At 43.8% G+C, this 13943-nt stretch overlaps 1 protein-coding gene and 1 long non-coding RNA gene across 2 annotated transcripts in view; one reads left to right on the top strand and one right to left on the bottom strand.

Moving 5' to 3' along the window:
* The window catches only part of LOC113010548 (uncharacterized), a 75694-nt gene that overhangs the window by 33825 nt on the left and 27926 nt on the right, over positions 1-13943 (bottom strand). The gene's annotated exons all lie outside the window — the stretch shown is intronic.
* Positions 8483-9928, top strand: LOC145425780 (uncharacterized). The gene is made up of 2 exons (XR_013906519.1): positions 8483-9314; positions 9455-9928. It is a non-coding gene; the product is annotated as an uncharacterized LOC145425780 (long non-coding RNA).

Here is a 13943-nt window from a genome sequence, read left to right as displayed (position 1 = left end):
CTCCCCATCCCCGGCTACCTCCCTCTTCCCGCTCCACCACACTCACCCACACAGGTAGGGCCTTGGGGTGCGGGTGTGTCACGAGGGTGCAGGGGAGACGTTCCCCCCCCTCTGTCCCCTTCTGGCCACCTGTGCCTCAATTTTATCTCACAACTTAGACATCCACATTACTTACACTCTCACAACACACACATATATATAGGGCCTTGAGGGTGGGCACGTTAACGGCGTCCAGTGGATGGTCTGTGTACTCCAACCTACCTCTGGCGCTGGTGCCCACCTCTCAATTTTAAATCCATGTAGACATTGAGGGTTCTCGGGAGGGGCCGTGCTAACACCTGCTGCTCTCTGGCATGCTCTCCCTTGTTTTAAATGCACTTAATACAGGGGTGTCAAACTGAAATACACAGTGGGCCAAAATTCAAAACTGGATCAAAGTCACGGGCTAACATTAATATTTATTGAAAAAAAAATCTTCCTCCAAATATAACAAGGAATCTTTTCTTATGGACTCAAACAAGTTTTGCTGAAAAACTGAGTATGGAACAAGCAAAGCTTAATACTAAACAATACATATAACTTATATAAACGTATATATAACTTAATATTGCACACATGCAAAATCGAAATTCCAATTAAATAACACATCAGTGGAATTCATTTCTTAAATAAAAATTGTATTTGCAGCCAAAACACCAACAGAGCATTCTGGGAATTGTAATATTAGCAGTACATGAACTGTATAATACCAGCAGGCCAGCTCTAATAGTAATTTTGTATGGCTTCGCGGGCCAAATGTAATTAGGCTACGGGCCAAATTTGGCCCGCGGGCCAGAGTTTGACACGTATGCTTTAGAACAACACGCAGCAACACTACACATGAGCGGGAGGAGGGAGGTATGGGGTCTTCACACACCCCCGTTCTCTGCTAGCCGTCGGGGCGGGGGGGCTGGGAGGAGATGTTGGCTGTCCGATTGGCCTCCCTGCTGCTGCGGAGCCTGGGACGGTCTGCTTGCCTCCACCCTGGGGGGAAGGGTAACATCTCTTGGGTCTGGGTTCTGTTTCCCCCTCTGGGGGCGAGGGTACCTGGGCCCGGGGTGTAGAGTATGTTTGGGGAGTGTGATTGTGTGTACATGTCCATTTATGTCAGTCCTTACGTTGGGTGAGTGCTGAGTGTTTGTGTCAGAATGCATGTTTGTGTCTGTGTGTGCCTGTTTGTCTGTGTCTATATGTCAGGTCAGGTCTTAGACTCCACCTCTCTGGGAACTCCCAGGCCCTCCAAGGCCTATCTCCCCTCACCACACTCCCTGCCGGTGACTGATGCTCTCAGGGGTCGTACGTTGGTGGTTCTTGGTGTCCGGGGCTGGGCGCTCTGGTATGTACCAGCTCACTCCCGGGGGCTACTTGGCGGGGCCTGGCACCTGTTGCTCGGTCAGGCCTCCTCCGGGGTGCGGGGGGCCCTCGGGCCTCCGGCTTCTGGGCCTGCAGCTCGGTCACTCTGGCACAGCTGGCTACCGGCAGAGCCGGCGGGCACGCCGGTGCAACCCCTCTAGTTTCTGCTCGGTGGCTACTGGGTGACGCCTCGTCTGGGGATCCTCAGCCCTTCCCATGAAGGTGGCACGGATGACCCTCCGGTGGTCCTCCTTGGGCTCTCGTGCTCTGGGGCCTCTGGATGTCTGGGGCCTGGATCTCCTCCATGCCTGCTTCATGCCCTGGGGGACGGGGCTATGGCTCGCTACATCCTCTTGCAGACCATTACATGTGGAAACCATTTGAATACAAGCGCGCTGATCCACACAGGTATGCACACGGATGTTCACTGCTCGTAGACTTAAATTACACCTTTCTTGGCTGCTACTTCAAAGCACATTGTGCGCTGTCTGTCCTGCGTGCTGCACAACAACATTGAATATTTAATATTTACTGCTGTTTACACTTAGCTAGATTAATGCGATGGTGTTGTGTTTAGTATGTTGCTTTGTTTTGGGTTTTTTTTTTTTTTTTTTCTTGTTTTCTATTCTTCTTCTCTCAACAGGTGATCCAGGAGATTTTTTTTTCTCCCCTCCTTTCTCACTGTCCCTCTCCCCTTCTGTTTTTCCTTTCCTTCCTCTTTCTCTCTCCCTTTCCTATCCCTCACTCATGTCTGTCCCGTCTGTAACAACTGAAAATAAAACAAAATAAATAATAAAAACAAAGGTCGATCAAATGGACCAATACGGCAATGCCACGATGATCCATTTGGCAAAGTAAATCCACTGGGTATCCTTGTTGGTCTCTAGACAACAATTCTGATGGCTAAAGAACCAAATGGGACAGGCAAAAAAAAAAAAAAGGAATAGAGAGTATTAGTATTTATAAAAGTATAAATCTCTTTGTGACAAACTTTACAATGTTGATGCAGGTGAAATGAGAGACATGAATAAAGCACAATATGCAGTAAATGGAACAATGTGCATTGATGTCAGATAGTGAAAAGCAGTGAAGTGACTTTGTTCAATAACAAGCAAAAATCAAATATGTTTGAAAGGGACCACTAAATGCTAGTCAGAGGTGTAAAAAGTGCACACATTCCTTACTTAAGTTTAGATACCTCGGGGGTATGACCCATATGGAAAAGACACATATAAATCTTAAAAAGTTTGTATCTGTCTTGTGTGGAACTTGAGTGAAAACACATATAAGATCCCTTGAAAAATTATATAATGAAACTTGTATGTTTTGGATACTTACTAAAACAATATATGAAAGTAATGAGAAAGTGGCCACTTTCATGAGTAAATCATGTAAGTTTTTACTATTTCTTTTCCATATGGGGACTGTTGTTGTAACACTAACAAAGTGCCAGTGCCAGCGGTCCATTGCAGAGGGATTCCAGGAGCTCTGGAACTTTCTTCTCTGCTGTGGAGCTCTGGATGGGAAGCACGTCCAGACAAAAGCACCCCATATATCATATAGAGATTGAGAATGTGACGTCATTCAGGGGTAAAACTGCAAAGGATTATGGGAACTCATGGCAAGAGGTACTAGCGCACGCAGGCTTTCAATTTAAATCATTTACACAGCGATAAAAAGGTACACAAAAAATGGCAAGAAGCTGTTGTATTATTAACTGCAATAGCCGAGAGGAACAGAAGACTGCCCTTAACAGCCCTATAACTAAGACCGAAGTGTTTAAGGCTATTAAATCACTACGAAGTGGAAAGTCACCAGGGCCTGATGGCTTCTGTTGTGAATTTTATAAACAGTTTCGGGATATTATTGTGGAACCGCTTCTTGATATGTTCAACCACTCCTTCATTACGGGTGAATTCCCACAGACACTGAAGGAAGCCAACATTTCCCTAATTCTAAAGAAAGGGAAGTGTCCTGATTTGTGCGGATCCTATAGACCTATAGCCCTCTTGAATGTGGATAGGAAACTGCTTTCTAAAATTCTGGCCTCCCGCTTAGAATTTTTTTTACCTGTGCTGATAAGGGAGGACCAGACAGGCTTCATAAAGGGTCGAAACTCAGCCACCAATGTTAGACGCTTACTGAACGCTATTGTAGCTTTCAAGCAAAAATCTATTGACGGCCTGGTGCTTTCTCTCGATGCGGAGAAAGCATTTGACAGAATTGAGTGGTCTTATTTGTTGTATACTCTGGGCAAATTCGGCTTAGGGGAGAATTTTATAAAATGGGTCAAAGTTATCTACAATAATCCACATGCAGCAGTCCTGACTAATGGACTTAGGTCTGATTACTTCAACACTCATAGGGGAGTTATGCAGGGCTGCCCCTTATCGCCCCTTCTATTCGTTCTGGCCATAGAGCCTCTTGCTGAGGCCATAAGGGCGACGCCCACAATACGTAGTTTAGAGATTGGACAGCTGTGTCATAAAATAACCTTATACGTGGACGACATCTTGATTCTTTTGACTAACCCTGTAACATCCGTACCCAGTCTCATTGAGGTGATTGACAGGTTTAGCCATTTCTCTGGCTATAGAATCAATTTGGCTAAGTCAGAGGCCATGCCTCTCGGTACTCTTTTCACAATGCCGGCTACTGTTCCTTCTTTTCCTTTTAAATGGTCTCCTAATGGATTTGTGTATTTGGAGATCTTTATTACCCCATCTCTCGACCAATTGTACAAAGCCAACTTCACACCCTTATTTGGCAAACTCAAACAGGACCTAGAGCGGTGGGCGTCACTTCCTGTCTCCTGGCTAGGACGCATTGCCCTGATCAAAATGAATATGCTGCCCAGGCTATTGTATCCTATCCAAATGATCCCCGTCTTGTTCTCTAAGAGAGTACTGAAGGACATAAATGGTTGGCTCACCTCTTTCATCTGGAACAAGCGCAGACCCAGACTCAAGATGGCAGTGTTGCATCTGCCAAGCTCCAGGGGCGGCTTGGATCTACCTAATATTAGATTGTATCAGCTTTCTGCCCATTTAAGATTTGTGAGCGACTGGGTTAGGGGTAAAACCTCAATCTGGTCGGATATTGAGACAGCTCTGTCACAATGCAAACTGAGCGATCTATTATTTTGTAATGATTTTAACGGAATTAAGGCCCTTTGTACAAATCCTGTAACAATCAACACCCTAAAAGCGTGGCGAATTGCCCGCCGTCTTGAGGGAAGATCGAGAATAACATCAACCTTTACCCCTATAATGAATAACCCTGCTTTCCCTCCGGGTTCCTTGGACCCCGGCTTTCAACGATGGTCTGATAAGAATATTAAGTCTCTTGGTGACCTTTTCTCGGGTGGTGAACTCATGTCGTTTGAACAACTTACCAACAGTTACGGCTTGCCTAGACAGGTTTTCTTTCGTTTTTTGCAAATATGACACTATATCACTCACAGTACAACCCTTGCTGAGCACCCTGAAGTATCTGATGTTGAGAAGGTTTTGTTTAGGCAACAGCTGAAGGTGTCTCTGAGTTCATTTTATCATGTGCTTAATGCTTTGACTACCACTGATGCGCAGGGGATTAGAGGTGTGTGGGAGAGGGAACTGTCGGTAACCATAGATGAAGATAAGTGGGATACCGTTTGGTCTCTCGCAAAAAGGATTTCAATTTGTACTCGGACAAGAGCAATCCAATTTAAGATTTTACACAGATTACACGTATCCCCTCACCGCAGACACCTCTTCAACCGCTCTCTTTCCACTGTGTGTCTTAAGTGCAAAACTGATGTAGGGACTTTAACTCACTGTTTTTGGTCCTGTTACAAGCTTCAAGAATACTGGGCTGACATTACAGGTGAACTGGGGAAAATCTTCCACGTTGATATAGAGATGGACCCTTTATCCCTGATTCTAGGTCTTCCAAGTGACCGCCTAAAAGCGGCGGCCAACAAAAGATTGTATAACACTCTAACATTTGCAGCCACCAAAATATCCTCTTACAATGGATCAATGATAGGACTCCCACTGTCTGTGGCTGGCGCAAAATAATTTTTGAACTGATTCCTCTGGAATACCTCACACACGTTATACACCACAGTGTGGGTCAGTTCTATGGGATATGGCACCCCTTTTTGGACTATATTGGACCGGACCTTTCCGCTATCTTATTCAAAGGACTACTATGCACATGATCACCACCCGGGCGCTGTAAGACTTACTCACCACCTCTTGTATGTTATATTTTGTATTTTGTATCTTGTATTATGCCTTATTTAAGAGCTGTTGTGTACGTTTTGTGTTTGTGCTGTTTTGTTGTTCTGTGTCTAATGTCAAGACACTGTCGTGTTAAAGGAAAATCTGCAATAAAAACAATGATGAAAAAAAAAACTGCAATAGCCGGTGGCATGACAGCCACAGGAAGCCGACGGATAAAGAGTTCGGTTGTTATCGGATTACGTCGTTGAAGAGAAATTGTTCGAGCCATGTTTCCGAAGTAACAAAGAGCCACGGATGGCCTGGATTGCAGGCGTTCGAAGACCAAATATAACGTCCCAGACCACTCCAGCTCACATGTTAGTCTGCTCCAAGCATTTCCACAGAGGTCAGTCTGCTGTTGTAGTTAATGCGTCATTTTTCTTAACATAATTGGTGATATTGTTTACAAGCAAGTCTGGCGCTGAACAGAAATTGTCGCGCTTTGCTCCTTTGTTTATTGCGCGTAAATAGTGAATTTCCTGACACAAAATTGCGTTTCGCTTCTGTTATTACCATGGTACACTGACAAAAACATATACTTTTATTCACAGGATAAAACAGGGTTTTTTTTGTATCATTAATTGCCCAGTACGATTACAGCATACAATATTATTGTCACTGCTACATTTCTGTAACACGTACTGTTAGAGTGAATTGTTAAATGTTGTCATTTCTATGCTTGCCAATGTAGCCGGTCTGGCCTTAAACTCTTATTGCTGTTAGTTCTCTGCGTTGTGTTGTGCGAATGACCAGAGGAGTCAGCTCTCACTTTGCCAGCTGGGTGGATTTATTCTCCCAGAACTGTTTAAAATAAAAACAAAACAGTACAGCAACTTCACTTTACTGGACTTCTGCATGAACACCTCTCCTCAGCGGGGCCTCTCGACGACTGAGGTGCAACATTACAACAAATCCAATTACCAAATAATACTGCTAAAATGTATTTATATTCACATATAACAAACAAAAATGCACTGCATCGTGAACATATAGTGACAATTACCTCATCAACAAAATTATACTTTAGGGAGACTTCATTTACCAGTGGCAATTTTACATATTTACAGTAAGTTGAAACAGTGAACATGAATCACAAACAAGCAGAAGATATAACCAGTTCACATGACACAAAAATAAAAGAGGGAGCTCACATACCTGTTTAAAATAAAAACAAAACAGTACAGCAACTTCACTTTACTGGACTTCTGCATGAACACCTTCAAGGGAGAGAGAAGGATAGCGGACCACATGAGAAGCCACGTGCATGCTCCTATGCTCTCATCTGAGACATGCTAACTAGCATGTTACAATAAAGTGCTGTACTCGACAGACAAACAATAATTCACGCTAAAACATCAAACAGAACTATGAGACAAAATGCACAAAGGGAACGAGCAGTGTTTGAATTACTTTTAGTTACTTTAACTGTGTTTATTCGCTCTGTAACTGAGAACACTAGCGTACGCTCACCTCTCCTCAGCGGGGACGACTGAGGAAAATAGCGCGCAGCTACAGGAAGTGACTTCGTGGGAAGTCAAAGGTCACACAAACAAAATAAAAGCTCCCAAAATATAAATACAGAAAATAAACATATATAAATAAACACATATACATAACCAATACTGACAAAGCGAGATAACACTGCAGGATGGATCTTTGGTGAAATATAAATTATTTTTTAATACACCCGTTACACCAACTCTGATGAAAGGAATTCCACTGTCCTTCCCCCCAGATTCTCGAGGTTCTGGGTGGGGGGCTGTAGTGTTTTATTGCAGATACAACCTATCTGGAAGATCTGCTTCTTGTGATGTTGCTCCTGCTTTTATGACCACACGCACACTGTTTTGAGTTTTGTTCAAAAAAGAATTACTTCATATAGGGAAAAATATATATCACATATGCAGGACACCTTAAACTAGTTTTTTAATTAAGCAGCAAGGCGGAACAAAGTTGGGGCTGCATCAAGACACGAGGACTAAACCCCAATTCAACCAGACCCAGAACTGATCCGGAATTAAAACAGGACTACAACAGTTCGAAATCAGGACCACTTAGGATTTAACCAAGACAGAACCAGAATCAGAACTAGATGATAATGGATTGGATTTATATAGCGCTTTTCAAGGCACCCAAAGCGCTTTACAATGCCACTATTCATTCACTCTCACATTCACACACTGGTGGAGGCAGCTACAGTTGTAGCCACAGCTGCCCTGGGGTAGACTGACAGAAGCGAGGCTGCCATATCGCGCCATCGGCCCCTCTGGCCAACACCAGTAGGCAAGTAGGTTAAAGTGTCTTGCCCAAGGACACAACGACCAGGACAGAGAGCCCAGGGATAGAACCGGAGACCTTCCGGTTACAGATGCGATTCCCAAACCCCTGAGCCACGGTCGCCCCAAATGATGATAGTAGCACAAAAAATCATCATAGACCTGCACTTCACTTATTTTTTTAATTCTACCAAAGTCCACTATTTAGATTGAGAAAAGTTTATATAATTATTTACCCTTGTTGTGCAAACAAGCCCCCCCCCCCCCCAACCCCCCCAAAATAAATAAATAAATAAATAAATAAAATAAAAACATCCCACATGCATACTACCTTTAGGGCTAAGCCCTGGGTGTTTCATATGTCTGGCTCTGCCTCTGATACAAAATACGAGTAAATGTATCCGTTACAGTTACCGCTCAATAAGTGATATTGAGAATGCATTTACTTTGTTGAAATAAATGGATTACATGGCGGTATTTTCCTGTTTCATATGTTAGGCTATGGCCTCTCTATTTTTGGTAATTCCACACCGGTTGAAACCCAAACAAAACACGCAATAAGAGCCTCTAAAAATTATTATATAAAAGTGATTTAATATGAAGGCAATAGCAGAGTGTTACAGGCATCGCCCTAAACAATGTAGCCTCATGGGCAGTGTAGTCCGTGCTGCAGGGAGAATGGACTGCCATACCCGTTATGTGTCTGTGAGCGAGGGAGGGAGAAAAAGGAAAAGTACGAGCTGTCACGGAGCAGAAACGGGAGCTGGAAGCATGTAAATATAATAATAACCACTAAAGCCAAGAAGAGTGCCTGACGAGCCCAGCTGTAAGTAAGCTGTTAAGATTCGACTGTACACCGTGTTCATGTTTTCCTCCGAAACAATAAGCAGCCTTTCAATGCCTCTCTCTGTCTCTCGCTAGCTAACTTGACCCAGACAACAAAGTAAAGCTAGTTTTCAGCTACGAGCCCGACACGAACCCGACGTATTAGCCAGAGGTCCCTTTACGGTTTGGAGCCGCTGACCTGTTTTATATATGCGCTGAATAGTTTTCTACACGAGATCGCTGCAAAAAGTGCAGCCTTACCTAATGTCCACCTACTGTTACTCATTTATATTAAGATTTTAACATCTAGTTGGTATTGGTATGGCGAGTAGCCTTCAGTAATAGTAATAAATCACACAGCAATAGGACATTCATGTAGTTGTAAAGTATTCAGAATACATTACTTCTATAATCTTTGGTGGAATACATTTTAAAATTAACCTTCCCAACACTGTCAACAGGTTAGCACCTCATACCACAGTGCATCAAAGCAGTCTCATGAGCGCTGGGAAGGATGAGCCCAGAGCCCAAAACAGACAGTGCAGGAGATGACAAGGTTAGTAATTGTATGGTGAAAATTATACTTTGTTATCTTGATTGGCAAAAGAAAAGTAAATACAAAATCTGCTTCTCACATTTAGGGCATTTCCAAGATTTTTTTTTTTTTCAAAACTTCTTCAATTTCTTTCATTACAGCTGTCCTGTGCCAGAAGTTCTGTTGACCCACAGTGAGAGGCATCATTTCAGAAACACCAGGAAGACTGAAACTCATCGCCAGGATCAAGCAGGGCTCGTGATCTTCACCAGCAGCTCCCTCACAAGAAGGATAAACCCAGCATTTCATGAACACTGATGGAGACCATTGCTTTGTGTAATGTTAGAAGTACTCAGATAATCCTCAGAGGGTCTGGACTTTTACATAATATAATAGCTTTAAGTCCTGTAGAAAGTTAAATATATGTTTCCTTCTGGTTACTCTGGTATTTATGACTCTGAATTACTTACTAAATAACAAACTATTGTCAAAAAACAGCTTTGTGAAACACCAAACTGAGGTACTGTTAATGCTGATGTATAGTGACACAGTTACAGGGGTGATTAATCCTTTTGTCTTTAAATTTATCAATAAAACAGCTGCAGCTTTCACTGACAGCACATGTGGTACTTTAACCTTTGTACTGTTTTCTTCAGTTAATTTTGGAGTTACTACAAAGATTGAAGATATAGGATGATCTGTCTGCTGTCACTGGGTGGTGCTGAGGTCTGAATCTGAGGACAGCTCCTGTAATCACAAACAGAACAGAATCATCACAAACTGAAATATAAAGTTTATCTATCAAAACTGAAATAGAGCTGATTACTTCTCTGTCCTCACACACTCGGGATCTGAAGTTGTTCAGTCCTATAGTTCTGCCAACAGCTGTTTATTTTTTTATTTGTTTTAAAGGCTTTACTAACACATTTTCTAATATCATGTTTACCTTTGAGTTGTTGATGCTTTATAAATGGACATCTGCAAAGATGAGATGATGGAGCAGGTTTCAGTCGAGGTTCAGTCTGCTGCTGCATCCTGGTCACAACATACAGAGGTGTTATCAGCTCAGTATTGAACAAGAAATATTAATGTTTCAAATTATTTGTCCTAAAGGATGCAAGCTGTACAGAATACTGCACATGTGACTTTGTGAACATAATTCATTAAAAGTAATTTGGACAGTTTTTTTAACCTGAATATTTGTAACAAACTCAGTAAAAAAAAAAAAAAAAAGCTGAAAAAAAAGCTGAAAAAAATAATCAGGGGAAAAATATAACATTTTAACTTAAGCTGACAAGTGGAAGTAGTTGGTTTCAGAGGGGAATTTAAAAGTTGGCGTTAATGTCCTTGCACATGTGGAAAGCGACAGAAAACATGCTGCTGTTTGCACATATTTAATAATCAGCTCTGCACAGGAGCAGAAGCAGAGTCCAGCCTGTTGCTCTTACAGTATAATAAAAGTACAGTAACAGTGGTTAGTCACTAAGCAGCCCGGTGCGTTTCTCTTGACTTCTTTAGTCAGGGTAAATTCATTCCCCTGCACGGGTTAGCTAAACGAACTTTACAAAACATGTTTCCCCTACAGCCAAGTGCTCATCTTATCTTCCAGCGCCGCTCTGAGCTGGCAACCAGCAGCTCCAACCTGACAGAGTCCTTTTTTCTCTTTAATATATGTTTCTCTGTTGTTTTGTGTTTTTGTTTTTCTATTGTGGACTGCTTTCTCCCACAATGGAGCTCAGAATTCTATGGACAATGGTATTCTTAATTACATTTTTTACGGCGTCTTTGTCCGGAGAGCGCGTGGAGGTCCGATCTCCCAGATCACAATCTGGTTCATCTCCAGCCTGTGTATAAACCTCTAGTACACAGAGAACCAGTTGTGAAACGCACAGTAAGGAAATGGTCGGCAGAGACTGAAGAGGCCCTGAGGGACATTTTCTGTTCTACTGTGTGGGACAACCTCTGCAGCCCCCTGGAGGATGACCTCAATAGCATCACAGACTGCATTACGGATTACATGAACTTCTGTGTGGACAACACCGTAACCATCAAAAAGGTATGTTGTTTTTCTAACAACAAGCCATGGATAAATCCTAAAATTAAGGCTCTCCTCAAGCAGAAGAAGAGAGTCTTTAGATCTGGAGACAAACAGGAGCTGAGAGTTGTTCAGAAGAAGCTGAAATGGAAGATAAGGCAAGGAAAGGATAACTATAGGAGGAAGATGGAAGAGCAGCTGCAACAGGACAACGTCAGAGGGGTTTGGAACAGCCTGAAGACAATCTCAGGACAAAAACCAACCCCCCAGGCTGCAGGAGACTTGGGGTGGGTGAATGACCTAAATAAATATTTTAATAGGTTTGATCAAACACCCACCCCTTCCACAGCACCGTCCCCCCCTGCTGCAATCTCCTTCATCTTCAGGTACTGCCTGTCCTTCATCTCAGGACTTCACACCTCCCAGCTCCTAGTCATTACACCCACCCCCGGCTTCTGTGGACTCCAACATACACACCCCTCCCCCAAAATCCACTGTTTCTATCTCAGCACTTCAAGTGAGGAACGAGCTTCGCAAGATCAAGGTGCGGAAGGCTGCAGGTCCAGATGGTGTCAGCTCCAGACTCCTGAGATGCTGCGCAGATGACCTGTGTGGCATCCTAGGTTATCTGTTCGACCTGAGCCTGTCACTGGGGAAAGTACCACAGCTGTGGAAGACCTCCTGTGTGGTACTGGTACCAAAGACCCCCCATCCCAAGGACCTCAGCATCTGATGAAGACCCTCGAGAGGTTGGTTCTAAACCATCTGCGCCCCCTGGTAGGTCTTCATTGGATCCGCTGCAGTTTGCTTACCAGCCTGGCATCGGGGTGGAGGACGGCATCATCTACCTCCTGCACCGAGCTCTGACTCACCTGGAGAAGCCTGGAAGCACTGTGTGGATCATGTTCTTTGATTTCTCCAGTGCTTTTAACACCATCCAGCCACGACTTCTGAGAGACAAGCTGGAGCTATCAGGAGTGGACCACCACATGTCCCAGTGGATACTGGACTACCTCACAGAACGTCCACAGTATGTGAGGTCACAGGATTGTGTCTCTGACAAGCTGGTCTGCAGTACGGGGGCCCCACAGGGAACTGTGCTGGCACCGTTCCTCTTCACCCTCTACACTGCAGACTTCTCCATCAACTCCCCACGCTGCCACCTACAGAAGTTCTCTGACGACTCTGCCATAGTCGGCCTCATCACAGGTGAGGACGACTCAGAGTACAGACAGTGGACTCTGGACTTTGTTGACTGGTGTCAGCAGAACCACCTGCTGATCAGCGCCGGGAAAACGAAGGAGTTGGTGGTGGACTTCCGGAGACACAGACCCACCACACTGACACCGGTGAACATCCAGGGAGTGGACATTGAGATAGTGGACTCTTATAGGTACCTGGGTGTTCACCTGAATAATAAACTGGACTGGAGCCACAACACTGATGCTTTACAGGGAGGGTCAGAGCAGACTCTACCTGCTGAGGCGGCTGAGGTCATTTGGAGTCCAGGGAGCGCTTTTAAAGACCTTCTATGACTCTGTGGTGGCATCTGTCATTTTTTTACAGTGTTGTATGTTGGAGCAGCAGTTTATCGGCAGCTGAGAGGAAGAGGTTGGATAAACTCATCAGGAAGGCCAGCTCTGTTCTGGGATGCACCCTGGACCCAGTGCAGGTGGTGGGAGACAGAAGGACTCTGGCCAAAATAACATCTCTGATGGACAGAGTCTCCCACCCCATGCCGCAGAGCTCCTTCAGTGACAGACTGCTGCATCCTAGATGCATGAAGGAGCGTTTCCACAGGTCCTTCCTCCCTGCAGTTGTCAGACTGTACAATCAGAACTGCTCCAAACAAACATAGAGGTTTACATCCGCGCTGTAACTTGCACTATTTCATCAACCGATTCACACTACAACCTGGTTTGCCTCTTAGCTGTAATTATTTTTATTTAATTTAATAACTATAGAGTAGGCTACTCTCTGTTTATAGTAACCATTGTCCTTAATGTAAATATGTAAGAAAAATTGTGTATGTTTCTGTTCCGTGTCCTGTGTACTGTTTGTTTGTATATTTGTCTTTTTGGCTGCTTTTACAACCAAATTTCCCCTTGTGGGATCATTAAAGGACTATTCTATTCTATTCTATTCTATCTTAGCTAGCTGGGTAGCTAGAGGACCTTAATTACGGATTATCTTGTGAATGTGAAAAAAGTAACATCCCTGCTTGTGTCAAAATTTGATTGATGACCCTAGCCTTGACCTTTTGACCCTACTGGAAGTACTCCGGAAGTGTCTAATCGATTCCATATGTGTGACTAATCGCATCCAGTGGGAATCGCGGAAATGCGAGGCAGCTGCTGAGTTTGGGCAGGCTGGGCTGATTATAGTTTATCATTTTAATGAATTATAGTTGATATAGAGGAGTCCGCGGGAAACAGCTTCATCACATCATCACTGGAGACGTTCTTACCATGGGAACATCGGACGTACAGCTCACCTGTGAGAAGCTGTGGTGGATTTTTTGTCGAGCTTGTCCAAGAAGTTTGTGCTTTGGTTTTGTGAAGTGCACTTGAGGCTGCAGCTGGAGTGCAACTTAACCCTGAAAAAAGACCGGGCTC

This window comes from Astatotilapia calliptera, chromosome 3 (assembly GCF_964374335.1).
Source record: "Astatotilapia calliptera chromosome 3, fAstCal68.1, whole genome shotgun sequence".
Taxonomy (NCBI): domain Eukaryota; kingdom Metazoa; phylum Chordata; class Actinopteri; order Cichliformes; family Cichlidae; genus Astatotilapia; species Astatotilapia calliptera.
This window is presented reverse-complemented; position numbering and strand designations above follow the sequence as displayed.